A 15,790-nucleotide genomic window follows, 5' to 3' on the forward strand; every position below is an offset into this window, starting at 1 on the left:
TCTACAGAAGCACGGCATCTCTTTGAAAACATCCTCAGACATCTCTACAGCCTAAGGCATCAGCAAGTCTTTAATTAAAGCACCACAACACAGTTTGACCACAGCCATCATGTGCAGCATTGGGATTATTCAAGCATTAGTGTGGACTGGCTCTAATGGTGGCCCCCTCCTCACACTTTTACCCTTGTTTCATTTTGGGTAGTCTTCTTAGTGTCTGATGGTCTCTGGAGATAGTAGAGGTGACAAAAATTAGCAGGAATAGCATCAAACAAGATTAGAGAAATTACTGCCTTTCTTCTGTTATTGCCCACAATTTTGGTGCCAGGGTGTTTAACTCCATGAGTTTTGCTTCAATCTAGTGCAGAGAGAGAATTATTTGTGAAATTTAGGCCTAAAGTTTGGAAGAATATGAAGAAAGGACTATGCCTAAAGATATATGCAAGTGCAGAAAAAAAAAAAATTGCCAAACATTGAGGAGGTTTAGCCTCAGTTTCATATAATTCCAAGTCTGAAGTCTGCAAAATGTTCAAGAAAGCTCAAAAGCATCTGAGGCCTTGGCTAGGCTTACTGAGATCAATAGGGCAAAACATAAGCCTGCCAGAAGATATTCTTAAAACTCTTACTGAACTGGTCTGAAAGATGAATATGATCTTATCCAATCTCAGGAAATGAATCCAAAGCCAAAGGCCATGTCTAGCTGGATATTTGACTTAACAAAAAAGCCCAAGATTTCAGGCCTGTGCAAATCTAATACCAACATTAAAATCTAGAGGGATAACTGAAACAATTATTTTCTCATTTTTCTCATTTTGTCTGAAGATATTAAACCAGTTGACAGCTTTGTACAGGCATCAAGAAGTGGCGTGCAATGAAGAAGTAATTCCACAGGTTCACAAACAGGAACAGATGCTGGACCCCAGCCAGTTATGTGCCAGGCCTCGCTGTCACGGTGCACATCAAAGCTCATTCTTTTAACACCTGGTATTGTGAAAATGAAGTTTGAACTCAAGGAAGAAATCAATGCCATCAGCTTACTCAACAACTGAATTTCCCACTTATCACCGGACACAAGAAACGAAACTAGAGTGACTCTGGCATGAACAGAAAATTGCTATGGCATTACTGCAGGAGGCCCTGAATGTGTAAGCCCCACAGGGGACTGTGTAAAAGGTAAAACCATCTCAGCCTGGAGGATCTCTCCCTGTGAGGAGACATACTAGGGACCTGCTCACCATGGCTTCCATCCATGTACCAGCCTCTTCCTTTTCCCAGTCAGTGGGGGCACCACGCCACTGACTGGCTGCAGCACAGGCCCCTCATGCAGCAGCTCTGACCCCTGGGCCCGGGGAGGGGAGCCAAGCCCAGGGACAGGAGCCGGGCCCAGGGACAGGAGCCAGGCCCAGGGACAGGAGCCGGGCCCAGGGACAGGAGCCGGGCCCAGGGACAGGAGCCAGGCCCAGGGACAGGAGCCGGGCCCAGGGACGGGAACTGGGCCTGGATGCAGCAGAGGCTCTGTGGGCAGCCAGGACCCAGCCTACAGCCAGGCACGGCTGGGCTGCTGCAAGGCCAGAGAGTGGCCCCAGGCTGGGTTGCTTTTAGTTCAGGTTTGGAGTACCAAAATCAAGTCCTTGCTTCTGTTACCACCTGTAAACACCAGCTTCTGTTTCTGCATCTCTGGCACATGCCTCAGCCCGCTGGCAGGCAGAGGGAATGTCCTGAGCAAGGCCAGTTGTCCCAGGGGCTTACAATGGTGGCTCTCAGAGTGATTGACCATCCTGTCTCCCAAAGCACATCGTCTCCTACGAGAACCAGGAAAGCCTGGAAGTGCCTCAGCCATTTGCCTTAAGGAGAGAAGCCTCACCCTTCACCACACTTTCTAATGCACAGGTTTTTGTTTCCTCCATGGCTACCACAATGCAATTTGGTCACCTTCATGCCTTAAGGGCTGTAATGTGCTCGTGTGCCCACAGGCTCCATCACTGCTGCTGTTTCACTTTGGTAAAACCTAGGTGTTTTACAAATCATGTGAGTGCTCCAGTCCCTGAGCTAACCAGGTAATTTCACTCACATTTTTCCTCTACAGACTTGCTCATTTTCTGTGAAGAATTAAATATCCCCAGTCCAGAAATCTAGGCTGACTCACATGGAATGCAGGAGACCAAGGTACAAGAACTCACCCTGTAGAACAGACATTTGAGATAAAGGAAAGGCCAGGTTTCCTTTCCAATCTGTGACATCTGACAAGCCCTATAATCTCTTACTCTTCCACCCTGAAAACCAGGAACAAAGCAGCAGCTCTGAAATCTCAGCATGAGGAAAAAAAAATCAGAAATAAGGGGAAACCCTGTGTGGTTTCACTCAGTGAAACCAACTGCAGTAATTTATTGCACCTAGTCCCTTAAATACAGTGGTTTAGAGACCTGTTTCTGTATGTCAGCATGCAAAGATAGCTGAGAGAAACATTTTATAGCCCATGGTTGCTTAAAAGATTTTTCTAAGTATATTATCGTACTATTTTCTTCATTTTACTTCTCTCCTGGATTTGCATGTTAACATAAAGCAACAGAAGAACTGTGGGATAAAATGAAAGCCATTTTCTCTAGTAACTGATTTGTATGCTTAATTTTTATTTAGTTTTTTTTTTTTTTCCATAAAGCTTTTCTCACAGATTATCCTCTGCTATGCTTCTATAGCAAGCCTGAAATAAAGAGAACTTGCCAGGACTCAGGGATGTCATGAACTCCGTCTCTAAAAGGCTTATTAAAAACTACAAGGAAGATTTATGGGTTTGCTTTTCTTCAAAGCTGTGTACTACCAACATTATCAGTGAGAGGAGCATTGCCTCTGCTTCTGTTTCCCAGCTTTACTTGGATGTTTCTCTAACCTTGCTAGTTCTCCCATTTTGATCCTAGTCTTAAGAAATTATTTTCATAAAGTGAAAATTGTGGAATGAAGTGAGCATTTTTTTATTTACAGGTAGCATTTTGCTTAAAAAAAAAAACAACTCAAAAAAAAAAAGGGGAAGAGAATAATTCTACTTCTTTGAAAATCTGATAATATAGCCCAATGGTGACCTGGAAACTCAGAGCATAGGGCACTGAAGGAAAAACAGAGTTGTGAGCTTTGTGATTATTAAGCCATCACACAATTAATTCTGAAGCCCAACACAAAATCTGGATACTTACAGTTTTAGCACTATGTACTATCCAGGTAAATATCATGTCCTCTCTTGTCTGGTTCAGCTATCAGAGAAAGGCCTGTCTGGTCTGTAATTTGTTATTCCTGACGACTAGAGCACATTTTTAGACACTTCTGCATGCATTGCTGAATGTAAGTGTGAAGAGAAGCTCACTTCAAGATGGGTATCTACTCCTAATTATATTTTTAAATCTTCATAATGGGAATGGTCAAACACAGGAATCACAGAAGGACCCAGATATGTTGTGGTGTTTCCTTCTTATTTGGGCAAGGGACAGACCAACCTAATGTAATCTTGGAGTTACTTAGACTTTGAGCAGGGTGTGAACCAGGTAACTTTCAGAGCTTCCTTCTCCTTTTGATAATTCTGCAATTCATATGCATTGCCATGGGCCTTCCCAGCTAGGGAACCTTGACTAATATAATTCCAGATGAATCAAGACATTGCCGTAATTTAACTCATACAATTACACACATGGGCATACTATCCTGAAATAAGGGTAGAATATTCTGATACTGTTGATCTGGTTTGCAAACTGTGGTATTATTGTTCAATTTTCTTATGAACAGCAAATGAAAGAACAAAGATTGTGTGTGGTAGATATATCTGCTCTCAATGAGGCATCTCTGCTGGTGTCTCATAAAGAATTTTCCAGCTCTGCATTTTAAAGCATGTGGAATTTGCTTACTTCCGTAGAAGCTTCTAGATTGCTGAGATCATATATGATTTTCTTGTAAGGACAATTTATTTTATCTTTCTGAATCATGTTAATAGCTACTTATGTCCTTGTTCTTATGAGTATAACACAGTGATGTTTTTCAAGAAATAGGTATGTAATAAATCACTGACTTGATTGCCATGGCTTTGGCATCCTTGAATTCCAAGAACAGTTTGTTTCCTTGGTTTGATGTTCATTTCGCAATCCATATCCTCCATCCAGGCTTTCTTTCAGCAGTGAGATGCTACTTTGCCAAACCCTTCTATCTACTAAATGCTGAAATAACATATCCAGTGGCTTTTCTCTTCGGTCCATATCCACTGCTGTAGGCACTCTTTCTCCACAGATTATATTGTAATTAAAGGTTGAAAGATAATTTCTTAATCTAGATTTTAAAAGTAATTTATATGCATGCATTCTTTTTGATAATTAACATTTCAATTTACAGCATCTTAGTAGTTGATATTCTTCATCTTTTATCTATATGTCTTTGATTTTAATATTCAATGGCAAACAGAGATGCTTAGAAGAAATGTGTAAAGTTTGAATTTTGACCAGCAGAACCCAAATTGAAACATTTTCTCTTGATCAAAATACAGTTATGTTATCTAGAATGTCACACTTTGAGTGGACTCAATATGTTAGGAAATACTATCCAACTGTCTTTGGTTTCTAAAAATGGAAATCACAGTCATTCACTTCAAAAAAATTGTTTTCTGAGGTCAACTATATGTCCTAAACTTTGTTCACACAAGCTTTTATGTGTATATAGTTCTGCAAACACACCCAGGTGTCACCTGGAGTACTAAATGCCTTGCTGATAAGGAAACCTGTGTACCTCAAGAGACACAAGCCTTGTTTTCCTGCATAGATCAAAACTCAAGTACTCTAGTGTAAATACAGTTCACTCCAAAGCAAACAACAGAACCACTCTGCTCTGAACCCATTAAGGACACAAGTGAGTTCCATTTCAGTTTTGTTCATTTCAGGTGTTCATTTCATTTCAAGTGCAGAACAAAGTACAAGTAGCAATGCATTCCACAACCTTCATACTTTGCTAGGGTCCAGAGTGGATTTGGTTTGTGATCTGTGGACAGACTGTGCAACAGGTTAACTTTCCTCTTTCTCGGATTGTAAAAGTGGCAGAGCTGCTGGACTGAAACTTTTCTTAGCTGAACTTGGTCACCTCTCAGTGTGTTTTTCTGTAGAGTGGGCAGGGAGTTTTCTGTGATCTAGGTAATGGAGAGTACTGCATAACTCCAGTAGTCATAGAGTCAGAAAAGGCCATATGAATAGATTTTGTCAAGTTTCTTAATGTTTAAGTAATTTATAATTTTACATCTCTAAAAATTTACATAAAACTAAAATTGTATTAGAATTTTTTTGTGAAGCAACTGTAGAAACAAGTTAAAATATCTTAATTGCACAAACCATTTGCTATTCAGAGGGCTGTGTTACAGAAGGGGCTGTAAGAAGTGACCATACCTTGGGACTGTAACTTGAGAGGAAGCAGATTTATCCAGAAGACAGGGGATAGGAGAAGTCATCCTTTGTGAAATGACCAAGAAGAGTTAAGAGGCTTGCAGGATTGCTCAGTTCATGACAAGCTGGGTTGGAAGGCAAAGGTCCCAATTAATTTGGGCTCTGTAGCAAAAATAATCAAATAGACGCAGACAGCTGTTTAAAATCGTGTTCAAGTGAAAGGCTTGCTGAAGCCAGAGTGCTGATGACAGGAGAGACAATGCAGGCTTCATCAGCACCAAAGGAGTCTGCAGTGGTGAGCTGAAAATTCAGACCTCAGCATTCATTAAGCCAAGCCCAAGATTGCTAATTTTAGACACAGCTGCTGCTGTAATACAAGTTATATTTAAAGAATGAGCCAGGAGCCCCATTTGTTTAGATCACAATGAACCAGGACTACCACCACCAGCTTTAAAAGTAGAATTCTGGAATTGAAAGAGTGCAATAGTGGAATCAGATCTCCGTCTCTGTAGGTAACTTGGATTTACAAACCCATGGACAGAAATAAAGAGCAACACTCTGCCTCTGAATGAAAGTGTTATTAGGGTATGGTCCCTGCTTTACTGCAGGTTTGCTGTGCACTGTAAATGCAATAATAAATGTAAAATGTATAAAGGTGCAGACATAAAATTACTGAACTTCAGTGAACCAGAGACAGTTCTTAGATTATCTTTGAACCAAAAAAACCCCAATCCTATATAAAGAAGGCAGTTAAAGAGATAAATACCATCTATTTCCTCCTGCCAGAGATCTACTCCCAAAACACACATTCAAAATTGTCTTTTATGTCTTACCTATTATTAAGACACAGACTTGGAAGATTTCTGGGCTTTTATGAACTGATTTAATCTTATGATTGTGAGTGTAGCCCCCCAAAATTAAGAAGAGTTTTACCTATTACAGACTTTCCTTTCTTCAAATATCCCTTGGAATACCAGCAAATCCTCTTTTTTGCATTAATTGGGAGGAATTTTATGGTCTTTATCTCAGTATGCTGAAAATAAAATATGTTGTATTTATAAAATATAAAATATAAATAAAAATATATGTATATGTATAAATAAATATGAAATATATAAAATATAATACCTATAACTATAACTATAAATATAAATATTAATATATATAATATAAATAATATATATGTATTTCAGCTGAAAGATAAGAAAGGTCATAGCAGTTACAGATTTAATTATACATTATACATATAGTACACATTTGTAAGCACTGAATAAACTCATGAATGTTACCTTGCAAATGCATTTCTTTCAGATCACAGTATAAGAACACTATTTGCCCTCAGGAATTTTGGCCCTAGGCAGTTGACTACAGAAAATACTGGCCAAAAAGCTGCAATCTTTTTATTTCAATTATCTCTGCATTGTTCAAACCATAAGAAAGAGAATGAAATTTGAATCTGGCATCTGTACTCTAGTAAGAATGCTACATTTCATTTCCAAAATTATTATAGATTTTAGACCAGAAAAGACATAGCTTGAATTTCAAATCAAAGTTTCAGTTTGGAGAGCCAGTAGTTAAAAAAACAACCTCGGCTTGTGCTCAACGGAACGCAAACACTTTACTCATCAAGCAAATATCCAGTTATAACACACATTTTCTGTGTCCTATCAGCTTATCACCATATATTACTCAACAGTACAAAAGTGAGATTAGTTACACTCCTGTATAATCTGAATTTATCTGTTTATAGATTTATGGGTGCTGATTGCTTGATTTATAACTTCTTGGTGAATGTTTCTCAGAGCAGTGACTTGAGTGTAGCTCAAACAGGAGTCCAGGATAGAGAGATCTCTGAAGGAATGGGACATCTATCAGTGCCTTCCACCCACAACGTCAGTAAAGGCAGAATGGAGCCATAGGTCAGTGAGAATTTCAGAAACAGTGACAGGCTCCAAGAACTGACTCAGTCATTTGTGAGGACAGAGGAAGAAATTATTAGCTGAACAGAAACAACAGGACGATCCTTTTATTTACACTAATTATGTCAATTAAACTGAAATTGATGGAAAAAAAAAACAGTGCAGTTAAATCTGTGCAAAGCCCAGTGTGATACAATTACACTGTCTGAAAACCAGATAAAGATCTTTAGTTTCTATGTGCAAATTTACAGAACCTAATGTATTCTAAATTAAGGGAATCTGCACAGAATTCTGCTACTTGAGAGCAGCCATTTAGTTAATTAATTTAAATTTTTTTCTAGATATAGCCTCAGACAGAATAAGTCTTGAGATAAACATGCTTCAAGTGCATCCCAACAAGACAGCAGCATTTCATATCAGGCAGTCACCTCTCTACTTTGTGCTAGGTAGCAGTGTAAGCAGCCTCCCATAGTGTCACTGTGAGGCTCAACTGGCCTCAAACTGATGCCTTAGGAGAAAGAAGTTTTGTGTAATTTCCCCCATTCTTTAAGCTTTTCAAGCTCCCTAGCTTTCAACTGATTACAACACTACAGACTGAGCATTAGCTATTCAGTGAATCACAATTGCTATTCATCAGAGAACACTTGCATTCAAGAAAATGGGTGGAACCAGATTTAGGTACTTGAGGACAACTACATCTATTAGAGTAACTGCAGCAAAAGCTGCTCTAGACAGCACTCACTAGAATGGTTGAACTGCTGAGTTTGCTTCTTTTATTATTTGATTTATCTTGCTTGGGCTTTTTTTTTTTGGGGGGGGGGTTATTTGTTTGCTTGGTTTTTTGTTGTTGTTATTTTCTTCATTGCGCTGTCCCCTTGAGTGTGTATCAAGCTGATTCTGTCTCTTGGGAAACATAAATTCAGCCTGCAAAAATTAAGAGAGTGTCTTGAAGAGACCCTTTCTGACCACCACCCAGAAATAAAGTTGTATGTGGTATTATCTGTCATTTTGAGGGTGTTGCATGTCACACCAATCATTGACAAACCCTATTATTGGAGTCTTCTGCTGCAGATTTAATGTGGGAAGTGTCTTCTATCACCTAAAGGCAAATAGTCCCCATGATCAGCCCCACTGTGCCTTGTCAACAGGCAGCAGGTGAGGTATCTAATACTGGCTGCAGATGGAATGAAATCTGCTGTCAGAATGAAACACAGCAGCACAGAACACTAATAAGCCAGTCATAGGCATCACCAACCAGGTGTGCATCACTTGTACCCTGAATTTAAGGCAGAAGTAAAACATAAACTATTGGTGAGATTGCCTGCAAATGCCCTTCCTTAGAAAGAATTTTAGCTTCACTGTACTAGCAATTAAGAACTGATGTTGCTTTTCTTCCTCAGGTTACTGGTCAGTCCAGCCCAGTATTTTTATACAAAGGGGAGTGTCTCCCAGGCACTTTTCAGAGATACTAAGCATGCAAGTAGAGGAGAGAAATAGTGGGCTTGCAAAGTGATCAGTTTGACTCTCAGGAATGTAGGATACTGTCACATCCCACTGGAATAAAATGACAAGTAATTTCCTTGTCATTCTTTTCATATGGAAAAGAGGTTATTAATATTTGTCCCTCACTGAAAAGCCTTAATCCGTACTTCAGTTCACCTTTCACAGAGTACCTGAGATGGCAGTATGTTGAAGTGACAGAAAAGTCACAGGAAAAGTCACATAGCAAGGCTGGGGGGATGTTCATGGTGCTGCAGGACCTCACACTTGCTGTGGGTGAGGAGGGGTCAAAGAATGTGTGAATGAATGGATGGTTTTATCAGAGAGCTGCTTTCTTTCCAAGGCAGACTCACATCTTGTCAGAATTGTAGAGAGCAGCACCAGATTCAGAGCAAACCCCTAGTCTGCAGAAGGAAAGCATGTGAGTACATGGAGGGCCCCCTGCTAAGCACGTCTATTGCCCACATTTCCACCTGCTGGACCAGAATCACAGGTGGTAAAGGATTCATTCAGCCCTGCTGAAAATGCAGTGTGCTCAATGCATCTGTGTCTGGTGGTCACTTGTATTCCCCGTCCCACTGTTATGAATGAAGTTCTATATGTCTAATTTAATAAGCAACAAAATTGAATTTAGCAGCAATTTTAATTTAACAACAATTTTGTATAAATGAATACAAATAAGTATATTAAATATAATCAAGCAAATACAAAAATTTGGCAGTGATTAATTCAGTATGATTAAGATTCATATAAAGCATAAGTAAAACTGACCAGGGTACAGGGAGGGCTTCTCACCCTGCCTCATGTATGAAACAAAGTAATCCAAACTAAACTTATGTACTGATGCTAATACATAATCATCAATAAATTTCCGTAAATCTCCTCCTATTTTTGATTCTTGAAATCTGCGTCACTACACTGCATAGCGCATGCTCCATTTGTTGCTGGGGGGTCTCCTTGCTTTTCGGTGGTCTTTTCAGAGGAAGGCTCGTTGTCTTCCTCGCTGGCCTCTGAATAACCTCACAGGCTGCACATGAACATTAAGCTTTGTGTTATGTTAAGTAAGCATTATGCTCCAAATTAGCTTTATTATTTCATAGATAAAACCACTACTTAGATTCCATATCTGGAATCATCCCAACTTTGCTCATCCCAAGGCCGATTCTACTTCGGGAATCATGCCAAAGTATGTTTATTCATTCCCAAGGCCGATTCTGTTTTGAGATCTGGCTTCTCTCAATACTACATCCTGTATCCTGTTTTTCATATATAATATCTGCAAGGAAACCCATCTGCTTTGTAACACTGATCACATATACTTTTCCTTTTTATTTTATAACAGTTATTTTCTAAAATATTAATATAGTTACAATTTAGTTAGCATTAATCATATCCATTTATTACGCCACTGAGCTCTCCTCAACTGAACTGGAAAGTGTGGTCAAGGGTTTTGTGCAGGAAATTAGTCTCTTTTGTCTCTAAATCACAGAAATCCTCTTCCCTCTTTACTGGGTGGCCAAAGTACACACATTTGCCTAGGAAAATATTTGCACTGAAGAGGGATTATTAACAGTCAAATGAGCATCTACCCTCTTGCCTGGGAGGGGCTTGTGCGGGATATGACATTGTGGCAGAATGCAGGTCCAGGCCCATTGTCAACAGATCCGTGAACATCTAACTTGAAATACTTTTGTGTTTCTCCTTAGCCTCCCTTGATATTCTCCTATTTCTCTTGTTTCTGTAAGTTGGCTCTTTTGTTACTTGTTAATGAGTAAGGCAAAAAGGAGTTGAAGAAATTCCAGACTTAATTTATGAAGGCTTAATGATTTAATCATCAGAATATAATAGAAAAGAGAAAGCTGTTGCAACAAAGAGGCCACTTTCACAGAAAGGCCCACTCCCAGACACATCCTCCTTTTAGATAAAAAAAATAGCCATGGTCTGAGGTTTCCTGGCAGTTCAAGGAAGCACTGTACACTTTTTGATACTCCTTTGACTCTCATCACTCACAAAACCCAAGTGGAGTAGGAATTGCAGACCCCAGTGCAAGAAATGCTGCAAAAGAACAGAACGGTAAAGGCCCAAGTGTCAGTGTGAATGATCCACCTGCTTTTTCTAGACTGCCAGCAACTGACAGAGACTTCATGGAAGCCTAGAAAATGACCCCTTATTTTTAAGCAAGACCAATATGGTATCAGTAATATTTCAGCAAGTTCCTGAATTATGCCCATGACAACTTGACTTTTGTAAGTAAATTGAAATGTTATCTGCTCTGCTGACTGCTAGTTTCAGAAAGGGAGAAAATTCAGTCAGAGTGAAAAATCTCAAATAGATTAGCAGGAAAAGCTGGGCAGGAGTTTTAAAATGGAAAAAGTTGTCTTGCTATGTATGTCAGAAAAAAATCCCTTTAAATTTCCAGACTTAATTAATATAGAAGAGCAGCAAAAAATTCCAAAATCACATCAATTTCTCTAGCAAACAGCAAAGGGTGTCAAAGAAAGTGACACAGAGAATGAGTCTTCAGTTCATAGGTGCTTTTCTCAAGGTGGACAGCCCAGGGAACACGCTACGTGGTTGGACAGATTTTTATAATCGCCTCCACCCTCTTGTCAATATATTCACATGCTTCACCGTAGGTCATCCCCTTTTCCTCCTTGTTCAGTACAGCTGGTGGATTACTATGCAAACTGAACTACACAGAAGATTTAACTTTTTCTTCTAGCATGGGAACCCCTTGGCACTTACAATACATTTTAATTTTACTCTGTATTTCAGTGCTGAATACCACAGGGTAAGTAGCACACAACTGAATGTAGCTTAATTCAGGAAGATTAGCTGTTAATGATTAATATCTTTTCTTCACTTTTAAAATGTGGAATGTTTCTTCCCTTTTTAAATTATGAATGTTGTACAATTGAACCATGTCATTTTTAAAAAGGAATAATTTAAGTTTGTGGTTACCTGATTCTGCTCTGGCTTCTGTCTGAGAGAGAAACCTTTAACACCTGGATTTCTAATGGGACGTCTGAAAAGAAGAGATCTGGACAAATAGCCACAATACTTATAAAACTCTCTTGACTATACCTACAGTAACCTTTGCTTTAGGATATGCCTGATGTGTAACAGTTTAAAGATAGCACTGAATAGAGACTGAGTGACAACTTTTCATGGCTTTCCCTTTCCCATGGAAGAAGAAATTCAAGAAGAACAATGAAGAAAACTTTCTTACTTTATCTGTCTTTACATATTCTTTTTCTTCCTTAGCCTGAGATCAATCTGTTTTCCAGTTGCTTGCTGCATTTCATTGCATCATTTCACAATAAATTAATTATAATATTTGCTCCTAATCTCCCTAATTTTCTGAATGTCATTGCTTGGATTTTGAGCACTGCAGACATTCCTTGTGCTGCATTCACTTAAGGACAGATTGTCTATAATGTGTCAAGTACAATAAGGATAATGAAGGCAGGAGCACCACAGAGTTTGGAACAGAACCCTGCCTCCAGAAATTGGGGATCATCCCTTCCCTATGCAAAACACCTAAAGAGCAGAGCCACTGATGTTGTCATCATCCCATCTGTGGTGGGATTTTGGTCTTGCGTCAACTCATCTCTGCAAGACTTTGTAGCACACAAGGACTGTGCATTGGTAACTGCTTTTGTTTTGCAGCATTTTCAGGGCATATTAGAAGAACTGCATGAAATGAAACCTTTGTGTCATGAGAGATTTGCAGGGATTAAAGGAAATATGTAGCCTTCCAGCAAGTAACTGAGTTACACAGAGCACTGGCTTGCTGGCATTGACACGCTTTGCTTAGCAACAGTGGGTATAATAATGCCATGGGCAAGTTCCTAGAAAGTCTTTGCTATTATCCTGGTGCTGTCCAGGCTGAGAGGTATCCATTCACCCCCCTGCAGCTCTCTGTGCCCAGGAGAACTCCCCTCTTCTCGGTTCAGTGGGATACAGAGCAGAGGAACCTTCTCACCTTTGACTCACTCTCAGAGCTTTGCCATGAACAAGTAACTTCCATATGGGAAGAGAAATTCAGACATGGATGAAACCCTGGGTCTATTCAGTTATTCAGTGAAACACTCAGAGGCATAAGTTGAGGTCCCAGCATTCTTACTTAAACAGTTTTTGAGTCACCAATTCCACAGAGGCTTCACTCCATTTTTTTCTTGACAGGATCAAGCAAAGACCAAGAGGTGGCTTGAGGACATGGGATCCTGAAACAGGTAACTGATTGGCATTGGTGCTGATAACCATCCAAGGTACACTTTGGACATGCTGGCTCCTCTTCCTCACTTTTCTGTGCTGTATTTCAGCTTACCTCACCAGATGTGATTTTAACAATAACTCAAGGCCATTCTGTGACTGGACTCAGCCTTGCAATGTCAACCAGGGAATGTGGATACGAACCAAGCATGACACTCCAACTGATGGAACAGGTCCTGAGGGAGACTATCCTGATGGAAGTAAGTGCTCATTTGTGGCCTTGTTGATTCTCCTTTTCTGAAGACAGCTTGACTACCTTTATTCTTCTTTCCTTGAAAGAGAAAAGAGATTCATGAAGCCCTTTGAAATGTGTCTTGTTTCTTTCATACTGACACCTGTCTTCGACTTTTCATCATATCAGACAGGAGTTTATTAAACTGACTTGCACATCATAGATTGGATATCTTTATCAGTGCATGGAAGTAAAGGAAAGCAAATTGTATCACGCTTAAGGCCTCACAGAGAATATAGTGACATGGAACAGATAATTTTTCAAAAGAGGGTTTCTGGCCAAATTCCACTGATACCAGTTTATGGCAACAAATGTAATGATTACTGCTACTGCACTGGCACAGGATAAAGTTCACCCCAGCTAGTTACAAAATCAAGTCTGAAACTGAAGAATATTTTTAAGAACCTTGTCATCTGATATCTGTGATTTAAAAACTGGAGTCTAACATGGTCACAGTATCAAACAAATACTCCATGGTTCCATCTCTGTGTGTTTGAGCTGCTATCCTTACCCCAGCAGATCCAATTAGGGGGATCAGTCTGCAGTCATACAGCTTCCTGTAATTATCCCAAGACTGAAAGGTCAGCTACTGTCAGAGTCAGTAAGCAGATTAGAACAGTATTACTTGGGATTGTTGCTAAATAATTTTCTGAGTTTTTTCTATTTTGATAATAATAATTAAAATTGCCTGTTGGAATTAAAAATGAAGTATTTTTAATTTGGATTAACATAAATAATAATGTTTTGCTTTTTTAATTGACATAGACCATATCACTTTAAATGTGATTTAGATTTTCTTGCCAACTTAAATCTGTGACTGAATGTTAGGTACATTGTGTGCAGCCATACTTTACCAGACAGAAATGATCATTAATTTATTCTTGATTCTTTTCCATAGTCAAATGGGAGAGACTTGACTTTAGCTGCACTGGGGAAAGGTAACTTTGATCTTAGCCCACATGAAGCAAAAGATTTCAGCCCTAGTAAAGCAAGATCTGATTTCATATTGAACCAATCAGACTAGAGCATTTCAAATCCTAAAGAAACACTGCAAGTTCCTGAATTTTGAAACATTTCCTTCCTTTTCACAATGTCAAATTTAAATATTTTGAAGGAAATATCAGCATTGCTTTCTATTTCTTCTATTTTGAGATAAAACAAAATGCTGACAGTTTGGAATTTTCCTTGTGGCAAGGATTTACTCATCTTGAGACCAAAATATTTCTTAAAAAAATACATCCCACAAAAGAACATGTGTAGAAGATTGCCTTATTTTCCTTTGGGGAAAGTAGAAACTGAACACAGATCAGTGTGGCAGTGTCTGGAAGTGCTGTCTCTTGAAAGAGTCCCACGTCTTTAACTGTGATCCCAAAATAACTGTTCTTGTGAGATGAAATATATTTGCATTGCTCTCAGGCTCACATTCTACTTTGTGTAACTGCATGAGTTAACCATTGCAATGTGAAGTCCAAACACCTTTTGCTTTGCATTTTTACACTGATAATGATGCCTTAATTTTTTCCAGATTTGGATTGTACTTCAGTTTTAAATGATACCTAATAAGTTATCAGAAGCTTCAACCACATTTTAATTTTTGTTTCACTCTGCAGAAGGTTATTTCATCTACCAAGAAGCAAGTAATCTGATCCCCTTTGACACTAACAGGCTGGAGAGCCCAGATACTGTAGTTTCTGGAAAAATATGCATAGACTTCTGGTACTACATGTTTGGATCAGAAGAGATGAATGAGCTGAGAGTGCTTGTCCAAGATGGCACAGGGGAGTCTGTGGTGTGGTATCGGAAGGGAAACCAGAGTTCCTTGTGGAAATATGGTGCCATCACTCACACTTTTCCAACACAGAGGAAGATAAAGGTAATAGATTTGCAGAATATATTTCTTTGTACAGTGTCAGCATTTGTTCTCACCTTGCAGGCTGCAAAATGTTGTGCATGTAAGCTAGAAAATATATCCAAGATTTGCTTGGTTTATATTTATTAAATAGAATGGCCTCGTGATTTCTGTCAGTGAACTAAGAGAAGAAACCACCAACCTCCTAGTTTCACCAGTGCTGTTAGTTAAGGGGTAAAATTCAGTTTAGTTTTCTTTCTTTTTCCTTCCTTTCCTCCTTAATTTTATCATGAAGTTAAGGACTTCAGATGTCGTAATTAAATGCAGGTTTGTCTGCTGTGAGTTTCAAGGTTTGAACTTCGGGATGCCACCTGCATTGGACTTCTCTGTAGAATCCAGACCACTAACTCTCATAAATCATTTATAAGTCAGCAAAATAGAGGACAAGGTTTCTTACAGTCCTCACCTTATTACAGAACATATATTCCTGTAGCTGTTATAACCTCATTTTGCTGGTTGCAAATTTTAGCAAAAAAGCAGACAGGTTAGTTTGAAAACATGCTAAGAGAAATGGTCTTGTGTTTGCCAAAAGATCCCTGATGCAGAGATCCCTTTG

General features: G+C 39.1%; 1 long non-coding RNA gene across 2 annotated transcripts; it reads left to right on the top strand.

The window, feature by feature from the left end:
* The first annotated feature begins 1,238 nt into the window (after positions 1-1,238).
* On the top strand, positions 1,239-2,802 carry LOC128812171 (uncharacterized). 2 transcript variants are annotated; one of them, XR_008438637.1, is made up of 3 exons: positions 1,239-1,887; positions 2,084-2,163; positions 2,657-2,802. It is a non-coding gene; the product is annotated as an uncharacterized LOC128812171 (long non-coding RNA). The 2 variants fall into 2 exon arrangements; XR_008438638.1 differs by having other exon boundaries at positions 1,239-1,604.
* The last annotated feature ends 12,988 nt before the right edge of the window (positions 2,803-15,790 follow it).

This window comes from Vidua macroura, chromosome 10, assembly GCF_024509145.1.
Source record: "Vidua macroura isolate BioBank_ID:100142 chromosome 10, ASM2450914v1, whole genome shotgun sequence".
Taxonomy (NCBI): Eukaryota; Metazoa; Chordata; class Aves; order Passeriformes; family Viduidae; genus Vidua; species Vidua macroura.